Raw genomic sequence first — 18,458 nt, forward strand, 5'->3', positions numbered from 1 at the left:
GAAAAGGTGGCGGAACTCAAACCTGGCCACGCCCTCATCAAACCCTAGGACCGCCCCTTTAGAGAACAGGAATGCAAGTAAAATTTGGGAGGGGCTATTTCCGGTGTGGGAGGGGCTATTTCCGGTGCGGCCGGCCCGGAAAAAGGTGCCGGAACGCGGTTCCGCCGCGTTCCGGCTGAAAAAAAGCCCTGGATATACCCTAGGGAATGGCTATACTAACTTTCTTTTTCTATCTCCTATCTAACTCAGGGATGTGCTGCCCCTTGTCTTCCCTCCCCTTTCTGGAACATGTTCCCTTTTTCCCGGGAAATTACCACTTCATTATAGTCCATCATGCCAGCTCCCTCTATACAGGCACCATCTATTAGGATCGTTCGTCATCTATCCATCAGGAAACCACGATCCTCTTGATGTATTTAGACAAGTAGGCCTAGCATCTTTCACTGCCGGCCATGTTGACTTTGAACATTGGGTGGTGTAGTTCAGCAACATCCAGAGGACTATGGTCTCCATCCCTTGGAAGACCACTGACATCCTAAAGATGTCTTCTGTCTGGAACTCAGCAAGGGTAAAAAACTACCCAAGAGAGGTCCAAAAATTGAAGCCGCTGGTTGGTTTGTGGTGGGAAGACTCTTAGGAGACCTTTGAAAATGGGGAAATTGTGGTCAGCTGAGCCTTAAGATGGCCAAAAGAAGAGTTTGTATGAGGAGGACTCAAATTTAAGGAGAGCCACTGCTTTCTAAATCACTTGGGATGCCAATTTGGAAATAACCAAAAGCTCTGCCCATAGGTTAGGATCCTTCTTTGCTAGTTTTCCACGAGCAGAGGAGAGAATCGTTTCAAAAACGGTAAGACCTTAGCCAGCTTGATGCAGTCCGACGTTCTGCTTTTTTTCTGGCTGTTCCAGATCGAGTATCGGGGCCTGAACACCGTCCAGCTCCGTTTTTTGAAACTTCACAGCAGTCTGGCCACCCAGAAAGTGTCATATTCCTGCAGGCCCCACTCAGATGGAAGCACGCAACATCTGGAAAAGGAAGTCAAGTTTCTTACAGATTCCCGAGACCAGAGCTATTTGAGTACTCTCCAGGGATGTGAGGTAAGCAAGCAGAAAAGGGAGGCATGGCTTCCTTCCTTCCTTCCTTCCTTCCTTCCTTCCTTCCTTCCTTCCTTCCTTCCTTCCTCTCTCTCTCTCTCTCTCTTTCCTTCCTTTCTTCCTTTCTCTTTTTCTTTCTTTCCTTCCTTCCTTCCTTTCTCTTTCTCCTTCCTTCCTTCCTCTCTCTCTCTCGCGCTCTCTCCTTCCTTCCTTCCTTCCTTCCTTCCTTCCTTCCTTCCTTCCTTCCTTCCTTCCTTCCTTCCTTCCTTCCTCTCTCTCTCTCTCTCTCTCCTTCCTTCCTTCCTCCCTTCTTTCCTTCCTCGCTTTCTCTTTCTCTCTTTCTGCTTGGAGTTAGATAAGGGTCCACAGAATTCAAGGGAGGTTGGACTTAGTTCACTTGTGACCACGTAGGGATTCTAGGTTGATTCCTCTTTTAACTCCGCCCCCAGTTTCTGCCACTCCTTCTCCTACAGTAGATAAGTTATAGAGAGAGAAATAAAAGAAGCGAATTCTTTATCTCAGGATAGCACAGCATCTTCTAACCTCTTTTGGGCTTCTTTCAGCTGGATAACGAATCTTCAGTCATGGATACCATCTTTTTTTTCTCCACCGGCGACCTCTCCCTGATGCCTTTGCGCGATCTCGCGGTGTTCCACAACGGCGACGTCTCCCATCAGTTTGGATTTACCGTCGGGCCGGTTTGCTTCAGCTAAGCTCACCTTTGAAGGAGCCCCTGTTCCTCCTAGAAAAGAAGAGAAGAGAAGACTTGCAAGAGAAAAGGAAGGAAGAAGGTACAGAGAAGACACGTCCCTCCATCGATTCAGTCCATTTTTAAAAGCTGCTCCTGTGACTTATGACTGCACACTACAGTTTCCCACACTAGGCTGAATTATTTCACCTACTGTCTTCAGGTGTGACATCTGTATTTTTTTCATGTCTTACCTTGGGCAGTGAAGAACCTCAGGCTAGCCCTACTGGCAACAGTAGATAACCCCACACCTCCATCTCCATGGATACACCAATAGGAAGAAGGAAGGAAGGAAGGAAGGAAGGAAGGAAGGAAGGAAGGAAGGAAGGAAGGAAGGAAGGACAGAATTGGAAGAGACCTTGGAGATCTTCTAGTCCAACCCCCTACTCAAGCAGGAGATCCTATTCCATTTTAGACAGGATGGATGGGTGGATTGATGGATGGAAGGAAGAAAGGAAGGAAGGAAGGAAGGAATAACAGAGTTGGAAGGGGCCTTGGAGGTCTTCTGGTTCAACCCCCTACTCAAGCAGGAAATCTTATTCCATTTTAGGAAGGAAGGAAGGAAGGAGGGAAGGAAGGAAGGAAGGAAGGAAGGAAGGAAGGAAGGACAGAATTGGAAGGGACCTTGGAGATCTTCTAGTCCAACCCCTGTTCAAGCAGGACACGCTGCACCATTCCAGACAAATGGCTATCCAGTCTCTTAAAACACCTCCAGTGATGGAGCACCCACAACGTCTGGAAGCTAGCATCCGAATGTTTATCATTGGGACTGTTAGATGCTGCGTCAGTCGTAACTGTGAGAACTGGTTGCAAGTCACTTTTTTCAGTGCCAGTTTACAGATTCAGATAAATGAATGGTTTTAACTGGAGGACTATCTGTAGGCTTGAACATCCTAAGACGTTAGTTCTCGGCACCTCCAGTCCAAGGAAAGAGCTGAGTCAGCTATGAGACACAAGAAATTCCTATCTGGTTTATTTTATTTTATTTTATTTTCAAAATAGTAATTTAATTCTTGGACACTAGGGAGCAATGCAGAGTCAATTGAAAACTTCCAGGCTGAGATATAGATTGCAACCAATGCCATGAATATATATCTATATATACCTATCTATCTTATCTATCTTATCTATCTTATCTATCTATCTATCTATCTATCTATCTATCTATCTATCTATCTATCTATCTATCTATCTATCTATCTATCTATCTATCTATCTATCTATCTATCTATCTAAATAGAGCTAGAGAGATAGATATAGATATAGATATAGATGGATAGATGGATAGATAGATAGATAGATAGATAGATAGATAGATAGATAGATAGATAGATGGATGGATGGATGGATGGATGGATGGATGGATGGATAGATAGATAGATAGATAGATAGATAGATAGATAGATAGATAGATAGATAGATAGATAGATAGATAGATAGATAGATAGATAGATAGATAGATAGATAGATAGATATGGTAGTTTGTTTGGAGGAGGAAATTATAACAAATGGAATTTAAAGGGAAAAAACATTGTTCTCTTCCCCTCCCAATCGTTAATTGTTGGCAAAGAATTGCAAGAATTGCAAAAGGAACGATTGGGGAAGAGAACAATGCGTTTCCCTTTGAATTGCAAAGAATTGTTTGCTGATGGCGAGATAGTTTTGCCTGCCTCCCGCTTTCTCCCAGACCTTTGGCATGAAAAGAGCTATAAAAGAAAAACAATTTTGAGTTCACAATAGAGCTGGGAGGGACCTGGGAGGTCTTCCAGTCCAGCCCCCTGCTCAGGCAGGAAACCCTGTACTATTTCAGACAAGTGGCTGTCCAGTCTCTTCTTAAAAACCTCCAATAATGGAGCACCCACAACTTCTGGAGGCAAGCCGTTCCACTGGTGAATTGTCCTCCCTGTCAGGAAGTTTCCCCTTAATTCCAGGTTGCTTCTCTCCTTGATTAGTTTCCATCCATTGTTTCTTGCCTGGCCTTCTGGTGCTTTGGAAAATAGGACAATTCCCCTCTTCTTTGTGGCAAAAATCTGCTCTCTTTTTTCCAGAGTCCACGTTTCGCAGCCATCGCTAGCAATTGGGAAAATTATGGTGTTCACTAATCTGTGGTAGTTCTAGAAATATGGTTCCCCCCCCCCCCCCTTAGTAGGCTTTTCTAATTTCCACTTGTCCTTCAAAACAGGACAATTAAGGCTCTCAAGATTTTGGCCCGCCTCGAAGGATGAGAGGAGAACTTTTGCTTAAAACGATAAAGCCCAGGTTCTCCCCCCCCCCCAAAAAAAAATACAGCAGGACTATATGCAACATCTGGAAACCAAGAGAAGACTATCTGTTGCCTTTTCTTTACATTTCCTGAGTTTTTTCTTCGGGCCAGGCTGCCAAAATCTTCCAGCTCTCTCCAAGAGCCAAGGCTGCATTCTTCCATGGATTGTTTTCCTGTTATTCAGGCTTATTCCTCTTTTCAACAATCCACAAGGAACAGTGTTTCTGAAGTCATCATCGAAGCCAACCAAGATTGAGGAATACAGGAAGTCCTCAATTCACAACAGTCCATTTAGTGACCCGTTCGAAGTTACAACGGCACCGGAAAAAAGGGACTTATGACCGTTTTTCACTCTCGCAACCTCCCCGTGCTCGGGTGATCAAAATTCAGACGCTTGGCCACTGACTCGTGCTTATGATGGTTGCGGCGTCCTGGGGGTCACGTTATCCCCTTTTGTGACCTTCTGACAAACAAAGTCAACGGGGGAAGCCAGAGTCACTTCACAACCGTGTGGCTATCTTAACAACTTGCAGCGATTCCCTTAAAATTGGTGGCCAGGAATGTTGTAAAACGGGGCTAAAACTCACTTAGCCAATGTCTGACTCAACCAGAGAAAGTTGGCCGTAACCTGAGGACCACACCTGTACGTGGGAAGCTGCGATCTTACTTCCTTGTCCCACTTCATCTGTGGCCGTCCCCGTGGCTGAGAAAACGAGCATGGGAAATCTCCAGTCTTCGAGCACGTAAATATTGTTTGCGCGCACCAACATTTTCTCCTCTTCACAGTCTCCGCCACATCTGCAGCACACATACACACACACAAGCACTGGTGCGCCTAGTGTGTTGCTTGCTGTAAGGCAGCAGCTGCACAAAAGATCTTTCTAGGACATTGTGCCGTAAAACCGGCTCGGATTCTCCACCCTCCTAATTCAGGGTTGCATGTTCTTAATTGCAAAGGGGAGCAGTGATTGTCAATAAATACGGCGGCGTCTCATCTTCAGATCTAAACGTTGTTGTGATGCTGGTTTTGTTGCAAGCGCTGGGAAAAAAATTGTGGGGTGCCAAATCTGCAAGGCTGACCCTCATCTGTTCACTCGGGGTGACAGGACGGTGGCGAAAGCAGTCGTCCGAAGTCCCTTTTGGAGTCTTGAAAAAGAGAAGGCATCTCCTTCGCCAATAAGCCTGCAATTCCAAATTGCCATCTTGGCTTCCGGAATCAGAATAAGGCTGGAAGGGACCTTGAAGGTCTTCTAGTCCAGCCCTCCCCCCTGCTCAAGCAGGAGACCCTATACCATTTCAGACAAGTGGCTGTCTAGTGTCCCTTCTTCAAAACCTCCACAACATCTGGTGGCAAGCTGTTCCACTGGTTAATTGTCCTCACTATTAGGAAGTTTTCCCCCCCAAATTCCAGGTTTCTCGATTAGTTTCTGTCTCTTGCTTCTTGTCCTGCCTTCAGGTGCTTTGGAGAATAGCTTGACTCCCTTTTCTTTGGGGCAGCCCCTGAGATACTGGAAGACTGCTATCATGTCACCCCTATTTCTTCTTTTCTTTAGACTAGACATGCCCAATTCCTGCAACCGTTCTTCACATGTTTCAGTCTCCAGGCCTTTCATCATCTTAGTTCAGTGGTTCTCAACCTTTTTAATGGCGCGACCCCCAACCGGTCGTAAGTCGAGGACTAAACCGGTCGTAAGTCGAGGACTAAACCGGTCATNAGAGACGGAGCAGGCCGACCACCAGCTGGCCCAGCCCAAGGGAGGTAAGGCACCCGCCGGAAAAGGGGAAAAAAATGGCGGACAGCCTTGCTTGGCGACCCCCGTGAAATGGTCGATCGACCCCAAATGGGGTCCCGACCCACAGGTTGAGAACCGCTGTCTTAGTTGCTCTTCTTTGCACTTCTCCCAAAGTCTCAACGTCTTTTTTTGCAACGCGGTGACCAAAGCAGGATGCCATAGTCCAGGTGTGACTTTACTAAGGCTTTACAAAAGCGGTTACCTCTTTGATTCTGGCATCCAAGAGTCCCCGTTTCCCCCCCCCTTAGAATAATTAGAAGTGTTTGGGCTCCAAATATCGCACGTCTCCCCGTCTGTTCTTCAAAGAGGGAGCTTTATCCTCTCTTCACAAAAGGTACAAATTAAGCAGCTTTAGTTCGATTCCAGCTCCTCTGAACCAACCCGGAAGTATTCTTTGAGAAGACGTGTTTCAACAGGAGAAAGAGGAGGAGGAGGAGAAGAAGAAGGAGGAGGAGGAGAAGGAGGAGGGAACGCTCTCAGGCTGGCAAAATCTCCAGTGTGTTTCTTTCTTGCTTTCGCTCGCCAAGCCAAACAACGGAGGAAGTGAACAAACAGGACACTTTGTGTACGAGGCAGCTTGCGTGGGCCACGTTCCTCGCCTGGGGAGTTGAGATGGGGGTAAACTTCTCGCCCGGGGAGTTGACCTGGAGGGTAAACACAGCACCAGAGCATAAACAAAGTGTCTTTCGGTTCGTCCTCAAAAGATAGGGTGGTTAGTGGCTCCATGTCTGAGAAGGAAGGGGTTGGGCTACCTCCCCCTCCTCTGCATGTGTGTGTTTGTGTGTGTGTTGAAACTGCTGTTGGGGTAGATCTTCTCCCTGTGCGTCAAATCAAACATGGGTGTTTCTCCTTGTTGCCAGTTGTGAACGTTTGAGCAAAAATGCCTAGTTTTTCTTTCTGATAAACCCTCTCTTCTGTCCTCTTCGCTCTCTCATCTGCCCTTTTTTCTTCTCTTCTTCTCTTCCCTCATTTCTTCTCTTTCCCCTTCTTCTCTTGTCTTCTTTTGTTTTTCTTCCTTCTTGTCTTTTTTATCTTCTCTCTTCTTCCTTCTCTTGTCCTTTCTCTTCTCTTCCTTTTCTTGTCCTTTCTCTCCTCTTCTCCCTTCTTCTGTCCTTTTTCTCTTTTCTTCAATTCAATTCAATTCAAATTTAATTTATATACCGCCCTTCTCCCATAGGACTCAGGGCGGTTCACAGCATATTTAAAAAACAGATACTATACACAATATACAAAAAATACAAAAATACAACAATATAAACCCCAATAAAAACCGAATTAAAAACCAAATATTGACGGCTGTGTTTCCAATTAAAATTGCTTCTCTCCTTCTTGTGTCCTTTCTTGTCTTTCTTCTTCCCTTCTGTCTTCTCTTTTCTTCCTTCCTTCCTTCTTCTGTCCTTTTTCTCTTGTCTTCTTCTTATGTCCTTTCTTTTTTACTTTTCTTTCATCTTCTTCCCTTCTGTCCTTTCTCTTCTCTTCTCTTCCCCTTCCTTCCTTCCTTCCTCCTCCTCCTTCTGTCCTTTTTCTCTTGTCTTCTTATGTCCTTTCTTTTTTAATTTTCTTTCATGTTCTTTCCTTCTGTCCTTTCTCTTCTTCTCTTCTCTTCTCTTCTCTTCCCCTTCCTTCCTTCCTTCCTTCCTTCCTCCTCCTCCTCCTTCTGTCCTTTTGATCTTCTGTCTTCTTCTTGTCCTTTCTTTTTTCTTCTTTCATCTTATCTTCTTCTCTTCTCTTCTTTTCTCTCTTCTCTTTCTTTTCTTCCTTAGTCTCTCCTCCTTCACTCCCTAGCCAAGAAGAGTGGGGGAAAAGAACCCTGTCACTGAAAGAAGCCAAACACACACACACACACACACACACACACACACACACACACAGAGAGAGAGAGAGAGAGAGAGAGAGAGAGAGAGAGAGAGAGAGAGAGAGAGAGAGAGAGAGAGAGAGAGTGTTCCTCCATCCTACTCCAGATCTGACCAGAAAAAGCATGTCAACTGTTAAGGATTGCACAGGGTTTGATCCCTGGGAATGAGCGAGCTGGGGGAGACACATTGCTCTGGAAATCGGTCCACTGGTCCGATTCGGTCCCTTTGACCTTTGCCAGCTGACCTTTCTTTTACAGATGGTTGGGCCAGTGCAGATCCATCCTCCCCCCACCCCACCCCACCCTCCCATCTCAAACAAACACCAGCCTCTATAAAGTGCTGAGTCAAACCGCTGACATTAATCAGAATTGTTTTCTGCTTTTGAAGACCGCAGGGGATTTGGGGGGTGGGGGTGGGGGGGGAAGGGATGGAGTGCCAGAGGCAGCTGCTCTTTTCAAAATGCCTCTTTGGGATGCGGGCCCTTTGTTTTACAGGTTCCTGGACAAACATCCCAGTTAAAAATAAGTAAACAAATAAAAAGCACAGAAGCAGCCAGCTGTTCCTTTACACGCCAAGGGAATTCTGCTGCTTAACGCCTCGGGCTCACCAGCCAGCAGGTGCCCAGGTTATAGAGCTAGTAGCCCCCAGCTAGCTATCTTTAACGCTTCTTGCAAAGGACTTCTTGGAAGAAAACCATCCTTGGATGTCTTTCTTGATGCAGCAAGCTCTGTTTATGTAAATCCTTGAAGCCAGCAATTAACCCGAAGCCTGCAGAAGCCAAGGTCACGTCCTACTGTTAGGAGCCAGCATTGTTTGCCATCTTAATTTAGGCCCCGCCTATAATGAGGGGATTACCGTGTGTGTGTGTGTGTGTGTGTGTGTGTGTGTGTGTGTGTGTGTGTGCGCGCACAAAATCCAGATGGATTCGGTGCTTGCAGGTTGCGGGGCGCTGAGGGTTTCTGAACTCCTCGGATTTTTCCTTCTTCCCTTTTGCTCTCCGATTCAACATTTGCACTGGTCGATCAAAGCACAACATGCAATAACCGTAAAAGAACAAGGAAAGGAGAGATTAAAATCTGGGAGGAAAAGGGGCGGAGAGAAAAGTGTAGGGTAGAGGGGAAAAAGGAAAAAAAAAACTTAAAAGCCCTGACTTCTGACTCTTTTTCATTCAGTAGAATAAGGTGATACAGGTGGACTTAACGACCACGATTGAGCCCGTTTATGTTGTTAAGTGAGACATTGGTTAAGTGGGTTTTGCCCCGTTTTACAACCTTTCTTGCAATAGTTGTTAAGTAAATCACCACAGTTGTTAGCTTTGAGGAGGAGGAGGAGGAGGATTATTGTGGGGTCCTTGGTGCTCTTTGGTGGTTTTCTTGCAGACGTTTCATGACCCAACTAGGTAACATCATCAGGGCTAGATGGGGGTGGGGTTTGTGCAGAGGGAGGAGGAGGAGGAGGAGGAGGAGGAGGAGGAAGAGGACTGTGGGGTCCTGAGTGCTCTCTGAGCTTAGTGGTTTTCTTGCAGACATTTCGTGGCCTGACTAGGTAACATCATCAGTGCTAGAAGGGAGAGGGGTTTGCAGAAAGGAGGAGGAGGAGGAGGGAGAGGGGGAGGAAGAGGAGGGGGAGAATGACCATGGGCTCCTTGATGCTCTCTGAGCTTGGTGGTTCTCTTGCAGACATTTCATGACCCAACTAGGTAACACCATCAGTGTCAGAAGGGAATAAGGTTTTTCTCTCTCTTTATATGCAGTTCCTTCTAGCACAGATGTTGTTACCTAGTTGGCTTATGAAATGTCGGCAGGAAAACAACTAAGCTCACCAAGGCTCCCATCCTCCTCCTCCTCCTCCTCCTCCTCATCATCATCATCATCATCATCATCATCACCATCATCATCTCAGCAAATCCCACTCCCTTCTAGCACTGATGACGGTACCTAGTTGGGTCATGAAATGTCTGCAAGAAAACAGCCAAGCTCAGAGGGCACCAAGGACCCCACAGTCCTCCTCCTCCTCCTCCTCCTCCTCATCATCATCATCATCACCATCATCATCTCAGCAAACCCCACTCCCTTCTAGCACTGATGACGGTACCTAGTTGGGTCATGAAATGTCTGCAAGAAAACCACCCAGCTCAGAGAGCACCCAGGACCCCACAGTCCTCCTCCTCCTCCTCCTTTCCTCCTCCTCCTCTTCTTCTTCTTCTTCTTCTTCTTCTTCTTCTTCTTCTTCTTCTTCTTCTTCTTCTTCTTCTTCTTCTTCTTCTTCTTCTTCTTCTTCTTCTTCTTCTTCTTCTTCTTCTTCTTCTTCTTCTTCTTCACTCTACAAACCCCCCTCCCTTCTAGCACTGATGATGTTACCTAGTTGGGTCATGAAACGTCTGCAAGGAAACCACCCAGCTCAGAGAGCACCAAGGACCCCCTCAAATATCCCCCCTGAGTGGTACCCAGAAAAAGTGCAGAGCCTCGCCCTGAGCCAGGCACCCTTCTCCTTCCAACTTCCACTCAAAACCACTCAGGGCAAGGGGGGGGGAGGAGAAAAACTGCCGCACGCACCCCCACCCTGCAAAAAAAAAAAATTAAAAAAAAAAAAACAGGGAGGGAATCCCGCGCAGGAATGGAAAGGCGTGCCGGAGGAGGAGGAGAAGAGGAGGAGGAAGAAGCGAGCGAGTCAGGGAGCTGCGGGCGCCAGTGCGCACCGCCTCGCTGGCTCTTTTCCCCTCCCTCTCGCTCGGCCCGGCCGCCCCATGGAGTGCATCGCCCGGCGGGGCCTTTCTCCTCTCCTCCTTTAGCCGAGCAGCCTCTTCCTCCTCATCCTCTTCCTCCTCCGCTCGCTGGGCCGCCATGGGCGACGTGATCTCGGCGCACCTGGACGAGAACCGGCGCCAGTTCATCGCAGGTGAGGCCAGGTAGAGGCGGTGGCAGGGCCGGGGGTAGGTGGGCGAGTGGGTGGGGGGCACCTCGGTTGCCCCAGCACCACCACCACCACCGAGGATATTGAGTAGGGGGGCTGCTGCTGCTGCGCCCTTGGGCGAGAATAGGGGGGCAGAGGGGTCCTTCCTGGGGAGGTAAGAGGTTCAGCTGAATTGGGGAGGTTGTAGGGGGTCTGCAAAAGATTACTCTGGCTATGGCAAAGCAGCAAAGGAGGGGGGGCTTGTCAGCCTCCAGCCTGACAAGCCCCCCTCCCCACTTCCTGGGGGGGGGAGTGGGTGGTTTGGCTTCCCGCTGCTGCTTCTTTCTTCCTATTTTTCCTGTCTTTTTTGTCTTTCTCTTTTTAACCAGTTCTGCGCGGAAGCGAGGAAGAATAGGAGTTAATCTTTCTTTGAAGGGGGGGGGAAGGAAAAAAAAAACCCCACCGAAAGAGCAGGAAAGAACTCTCGTCTTTTCAGCCCCCGCGTGGATTCTCCTCCCCCCCCCCGGTTTTGGGTTGAGGGTAACTTCAGACCTGTAATTTGTTTTTTTCCAAAATTCTTGCTGGTTTTTTTTTTTTACCCTTCTTCCCTCCCTCTTTTTTCTTTTTTTCCCCCTTTCTTTCCACGTTGCCACTCCTTTTTTTTTCCGCCTCGTCCTCTTCTCTTTTCGGCTGGGAGGGAAGGGCAAAGATCCGGAGTACTTGAAGTTTAGTTAGGTAGGTAGGTGGGTGGGTGGGGGGAAAAGGCAGAAGCAAAAATTCGGAGTAACCTGCGGTTTTGGAGACGAAAAAGCGACTCTTTTAGTTTTTTTGGCCCGAATTCGCTCCGTTTCATTTCGGTTTCGCTTAAGGCAAGGGAGGACTGGCGTTTCCCAGGAGTTTTTTCCCAGTTGCAAATGGCCTCTGGAAATCCGGGAAGGGGGAAGCGTGAGCAGAGGGGTTGTTTTTTTTACTCGCGCGTAAAGGCAAAGAGTTGGAGGGGGTCTATTCCCCTGCGCCAGGAACGCTGTTGTGAGTCTTCCTCGCCCTTGTCAACAATCACAAACTCTTGCTTCCCTCCTTGTAAACAGAAGCGGCTGTTTGACGAAGGGAGGAGAAAAACAAATAAATCTTATATATAAAAAAAAACGTTCTGTCCAAAGCTGATTTTTCTGGCTCCCTTTTTTTTTGGTTATCCCAATTTTTTTTTCTTTTGTTTAATGGGTTGGGCAGAAAGCTGGAAAGAAGCTTGGGGAGGGGCGAGACTGGGGAGGGAACTTGAACCCGGATCTGTTGCAGTTAATCACTCGCTTCCTTTTTTTAAACAAAACAAAACAAAACAAAACAAGTTTATTTGTTGAGCTTTGGAAGGAGGAAGGCTTAGGAAACTGTGCTGATCCACTGACTTGCAGAAGGACGGGCCCCGTTCTATGAAGCAAAGCTAGGGAAATGATGCAGCTAGTCCTCACTTACTGCCAGGGTTGAGCCCAACCTTTTCCTTGCTAAGCAAGGCAGCCGTAGAGTGAGTTTTTGCCCCGTTTTACGACCGTCCTTGCCTCCGTTGGTTAAGCCAACCGCTGCAGTTAAGTTAGTAACCCGGTTAAACGAATCCGGCTTGCCCTCCGTTTGACTTTGCTTGCCGGAAAGTCACAAAGTCATGCGACCTTCCCCAGGATGCGGCGACGGTCATAAATATGAGTCAGTTGCACGTTGGCCCATTTGACGACCTTGCCGCTGTTGTGAAATGAATCGCTGCAGTTTTTAAAGTTAGTAACTCGGTGGTTCAGTGAATTTGGCTTCCCCCCGTTGACTTTGCTTGCAGGAAAGTCGCAAAAGGGGGAAATCACGTCTCACACAAACACACACACACACACACACACACACGGGATGCTGCAACCGTCGTAAATGTGAGTCGGTTGCCAAGGGTCTGAATTTTGAATCCAGGCCCACGGGTTAAAAAAAAAAAGGTCTTTTTTTCAGTGCTTTGAACTGTTGGAAGCCTTTTCCAGCTTTTTCTGAATGTTGACATGAGTTGGGCCTTTCTGTGGCTGGTTGTGTGTGTGTGTGTGTGTTTGTTTAGCTAATGGTGGGCTGAAATGCAGAAGTTTGCAGCTTTTGGTTCTTCCACGATAACCAAGGTGGCGTGGGAGGAGAAAGCTTCATCGGTTGGGTTTCTGCCTGTCTGCAGGGATCAGAAGCTACTTTTGGGCGGGGCGAATGCTGTTGAACATTTGAAGGGGGTGCATAGGTTCTCCTGCTTGAGCAGGGGGCTGGACTAGATGACCTCCAAGGTCCCTTCCAGCTCTATTCTATTCTAAATATCGATGGCATGCAGGGGGTGGTTATATCCCAAAGATGCTTTTCCCAAAAAGCAACTGGATTTTCTTCTTCTTGTTGTTGTTGTTGTTGTTTTGTTGTTTTGTGTTCCTTTCATGAAAGCGTTTTTTGCTTCTACTCTAAGGAGCTTCTTCAGTTCTGCATTCTGCATTTGGGCTGCAAAACTGTAAAACTGGGGAGAGGAAGGAGGAGGAAGGGGGGGGGCACCGTACCCCCGAGACTGCCAGCCTCGGCGTACTGATGGAGAATCTTCCCTTGAAAATTAAGTCCTCGCTTTACGACCGCTCCTTTCGTGACCGTTTGACATTACAACGGCACCGAAAAAAAGGGACTGACGATCGTTTTTCACCCTGTAGCATCCCCTGTGGCCACGGGATCCAAATTCAGCCGCTTGGCAACTGACTCAGACATACGACGGCTGCAGCGTCCCCCGGGGTCACGCGATCCCCCTTTTGGCCAAAGTCAAGGGGGAAGCTAGTTTCGCTTAACGCCCGTGCGACTCGCTTAACAACTGCAGTGAGATTCCCTTAACAGCCTTGGTGGGGAGGGTCGTAAAAAAGGGGGCAAACCTCGCTTAACGACTGTCTGGCTTAAGCAACAGAAATCTGGGGGTCCGCTGCGGTTCTAAATCGAGAACTTCCTGTTTATTTTTTTATTATTTTTTTTCCTCTCCCCCGTTGTGTTCTGCTTGGGAAAATCTCTCCGTGGAAGTTTTTCTTTTTTTTTCTTTTTGAAAAAGAAAGGGAAAAAAAAAATCCTCAGGCATTGCCACAAACACGTGATTCTTCTTCTTTTTTTTTTCTTTCCTTCTTCTCCTACACCCTGCCACACCTTGTTTCTTCTCCGGGCTGGCAGAAGGGAGGTTTAATCCTGGGTGGAGCTGAGCCTCGACTTTCAGCATTCCTCCCTGGCCACTGTCTCAGTCCAGAAAAGCTGAGAGTCCTTTTTTTAATATAATAATAAATCATAATAATAAAGTTGGAAGGGACCTTGGAGGTCATCTAGTCCAACCCTCTGCTCAGGCAGGAGACCCTATACCATTTCAGACAAACGGCTGTCCAAGTCTGTTCTTAACGGCCATTTGTCTGAAATGGTATGGGAGGGAGGGAGGGAGGAAGGAGATGGGAAGATAGAGGGAGCGAGGGAGCGAGAAAGGAGATGGGGAGAGGGAGGGAGGAAGGAAGGAAGAAAGGAAGGAAGGAAAGAAGGAAGAAGATGGGAAGAGAAAGTGAGGGAGAAAGGAAGGAAGGAAGAAGATGGGAAGAGAAAGGGAGGGAGGGAGGGAGGAAGGAAATGGTAAGAGAAAAGGAGGAAGGAAGGAGATGGGAAGAGAAAGGGAGGGAGGGAGGGAAGAAGGAAGGAAGGAAGAAGATGGGAAGAGAAAGGGAGGCAGGGAGGAAGGAAGGAAATGGTAAGAGAAAAGGAGGAAGGAAGGAGATGGGAAGAGAAAGGGAGGGAGGGAGGGAAGAAGGAAGGAAGGAGATGGGAAGAGAAAGGGAGGGAGGGAAGAGATGGGAAGAGAGGGAGCGAGGGAGCGAGAAAGGAGATGGGGAGGGAGGGAGGAAGGAAAGAAAGAAAGAAGGAAGAAGATGGGAAGAGAAAGGGAGGGAGAAAGGAAGGAAGGAGATGGGAAGAGGGAGGGAGGGAGGAAGGAGATGGGGAGAGGGAGGAAGGAAGGAAGGAGATGGGAAGAGAAAGGGAGGAAGGAAGGAGATGGGGAGAGGGAGGAAAGGAGGAAGGAAGGAAGGAAGGAGAGGGAGGAAAGGAGGAAGGAAGTCAACTTTGAGCTGGCCAGGATCAAACTCCAGCGTCCAAATTTTGATCCCCTGACCCCAGGAACGCTGCAGCCATCCTCAGTGTGAAAAACAGTCACAAGTCCACTAAACTAACGGTTGCAAATAAGAACACCCAGTGCACCAAAATCACAGTGGGACTTGTTTGGACATAACATTTTCGGTTGAATTCGGCCAAACGGGGGGGCCTGTTTGATGCAGACCGATTCTGCACAGCAGTCAAACCCAGGAGTGACTTTATCCAGCTGTGCCAAGCTGGGTGTTTCCCCCTTAAATCCGGCCTGCTGGCAAAAAAAAAAACCCCCAAGATCCTTCTCTGACTTTGAGGGATGTGGAAGAGTCTTGAGAAGGGTGGGGTCCCCTCCTAACCAGACGGTAATTTCTTTGGCTTCGGCACAATGGCGGTTCTGCACGTCCTGATTGTAGGCTGGGGAGAGAAATGGCAGTGAAAGGCAGGGCTAATTGCTCCTGTCAATTACTGACTTGATCCCGACGAGGCAGAAGGGTCAAAGAAGGGCTGGGCTTGTCTGTATATCATCAGGGGGTCTCCCCCTTCCTCTTCTCTCTCCCCCCCCCATCGCCAGTTAGCGGTCTGCCCTCAGGGACCGCCAGTTCTCTCTGTCTCGTCTCTGTTAAAAACTTCCTTTTTTTCTTTTTCATTCTGCGTATGACATGGGGAAGGGTCCTTGGGGGCAGCATGGGACTCGAACTGGGAACGGAAGACCACCCAGGGATTCTTCTGAGTGCATCAGTTGTCGGCGTTGTCTCTTTGCAACTGCCTGTTATAACACAATTCTCTTTGGCAAGGCCTTTTATAGCTACTGCATGATACAGCATCAAATCTATGATTGTAGGTGCAACAATCAGTTGCACATTGTAAGTAGAAGGAAGGGTGTCTTTGTAGATACCGGTAGTTTTATAGAATCCAGAATGCCAGAGTTGGAAGGGACCTCTGGAGGTCTTCTAGGCCAACCCCACCCTGCTCAGGCAGGAAACCTTAATACCATTCAGATAAATAGTTGTCCAGTCTCTTCTTAAAAACTTCCAGTGTTGGAGCATTCACCGCTTCTGGAGGCAAGCAGTCCCACTGATTGATTGTTCTCACTGTCAGGAAGTTTCTCCTTAGTTCTAGGTTGCTTCTCTCCTTGATTAGTCTCGAAAACCTCCAGTTTTCCACAACTTCTGGAGAGGCAAGTGGTTCCACTGATGAATGGTCCTCACTGTCAGGAAGTTCCTGGTTCTGCTCAGAAGCTGAGCTGCATATAAGTGGAGGGTTCCCCATCTCCAGACGTGTCCGCTGCCAATTTTGCTGAATGTTGCAGTTGAAAGTTTGCGAGGATGACTCAAGCAGTGGAAGAAATGACTCGCCCGGTTTAGTGGGAAAAGATTGGTCATCTTCTGCTGTTTTTCTGAACCATTCTGTGCAAGAGGGCATTCTCTCTCTCTCTCTCCCACCCACCCACCCCCCTTCGAAGACCGCTCGGAGGACACATTTGCAAATTTGAATCCAACTTTATTCCATCGTTATTCCCTCGTTTACTCCACCAAACGCTGCGCGGTGGCGCAGTGGTTAGAAGGCAGCATTGCAGGCTAACTCTGCCCACCGCCAGCAGTTCGATCCTGACCGGCTCAAGGTTGACTCAGCCTTCCATCCTTCTGAGGTTGGTAAAATGAGGACTCCAGATTTACCCAGAGAGCAATAGGCTGATTCTGTAAACGGCTTAGAGAGGGCTGTAAAAGCACTGTGAAGCGGTATATAAGTTCAAGTGCTATTGCTGTAGCCGATTGGGTGATGCATTGGGAACCGTGCAGTGGTTAGAAGGCAGTATTGCAGGCTAATTCTGCCGACTGTCAGCAGTTCGATCCCAACCAGCTGAAGGTTGACTCGGCCTTCCATCTTTCCGAGGTTGGTAAAATGAGGATCTAGATTGTTTGGGGCAAAATACTGATGCTGTAAACCGCTTAGAGAGGGCTGTAAAAGCACAATGAAGCGGTATATAAATGTTAAGTGCTCTTGCTATTGCTCTCACAAACCAGCCAATTTGCAAATGACTTGTAAGCCCTTCCTTGTCCAGCAGTGTGGCTGGTGGCCCCCTGACCCCTTGTCTTAATGAGGTCATGCAAATCAAGGATTGCTTAGTTAAACATTCCCAGATCTCCGGACCGTATCGTTTCCCCTATAGGGTTGCCAGCAATCTGCTTTTTCTTGTTTAGCTTTTGGATTTATGCTTTTGCTCGCTACGTCTTCTCTTTCCTGCTCTTGTTCCGTGTCCAAACAAGCTCGGAGCCGGCATCTCATTAGAGAGCCTGATTTATCTGCCACTCTTCTTCGCGCATTGCGCTCAAGGGCGCACCTCGAAACGATGGGTGGTGAGGATCCCAGGTTGCAGAGAGCAGGTGGGTGATACGGCTGCCAATTTCAGGTGTCGCAATCTTGACTTGCAATTAATCTGTCATGCTTCAAGGAGACTTGTTTATGAGATGCCCCTATAAAGCTGACTCCTGTTCTCGTCGGAAAGCACAAGGCATATATACCCATATACTCACTCTAGGCCAGGGGTCTTCAAACTTGACCCTTGTATGACTGGCAAACTTCAACTCCCGGAATTCCTCAGTCAGACACCTTGGCTGAGGAATGCAGGGAGTTGAAGTCCACAAGTCATCAAAGGGCCAAGTTTGAAGACCCCCTGGCTTATATGGTCCATGCTGGCTGAGGAATTCTGGGAGTTGAAGTCCACAAGTCATCAAAGGGCCAAGTTTGAAGACCCCCTGGCTTATATAGTCCATGCTGGCTGAGGAATTCTGGGAGTTGAAGTCCACCAGTCATCAAAGAGCCAAGTTTGAAGACCCCTGTTCTTGGCGATTCGGTCTAAACGTTACTTTCCATCAAATTTTGCCTGAGAATCAAGCGCCTACTAATTGCACAGTCCAGGAAACCATGATTTATAGAACCTCTTTTTCTGGCTTCTTGCTTTTTGGAAGCAGGGATTTATCCACCAACCACTATTTCCTGGTTTAAACCCTCAAGCAAATGGCCGTTTCACCACAACGTCCAACTTTCCCCATGACTACGGTTGCGGCCATGTGTGAACCATGGCTTTGATAGAGGACCTTGAGTGATGGATGGTCAGTGCTATAGCTATAAAACCATTAAAAATCACCGATTGGAATCTGGTTGACCAGTTGTCCACAAACCATAGTTTTCCAATTGTTTTGCCTATGGAGTCGGTTTCTTTCGCGTGAACTGGGCTCAACCACCCAGGGTTATGAATTTCAGATGGGTGGCCCTGTAAATCTTATAAATACAATAAATTAGGCTGAGTTGTCAGATGACTTGCTTAGAGTTTGGGGCGTTCTGTGGTTTGCTCATGGTTAAGACAACTTCCGCATGGAACCTGATCAGTCATAGCCCATGACTGCCGTGTCCGTGCATTGTTTTAAATCATAATGTGGTTCATTTGGTTAGGATTTAGTATATTGTATGAACCCAGCCCTGAAATGTATGAATCATGGTCATGCTTGAACAGAATCCTGATACGTATAAAAACATTTTCTTGAGGAAGAAATTAACCCTCAAAACGTTGGGGCTTCGCAATGGCGAGAGTGATTATTTTTGTCTTCTGTTTTTTTCTCCCCTAAACATTGCATCCCATGTTCTTTTTTTGGATGGAATTTTAGTTTACTTT

Source organism: Protobothrops mucrosquamatus, unplaced genomic scaffold (assembly GCF_001527695.2).
Source record: "Protobothrops mucrosquamatus isolate PMUCROS unplaced genomic scaffold, P.Mucros_1.0 scaffold3509, whole genome shotgun sequence".
In the NCBI taxonomy this organism is placed as follows: domain Eukaryota; kingdom Metazoa; phylum Chordata; class Lepidosauria; order Squamata; family Viperidae; genus Protobothrops; species Protobothrops mucrosquamatus.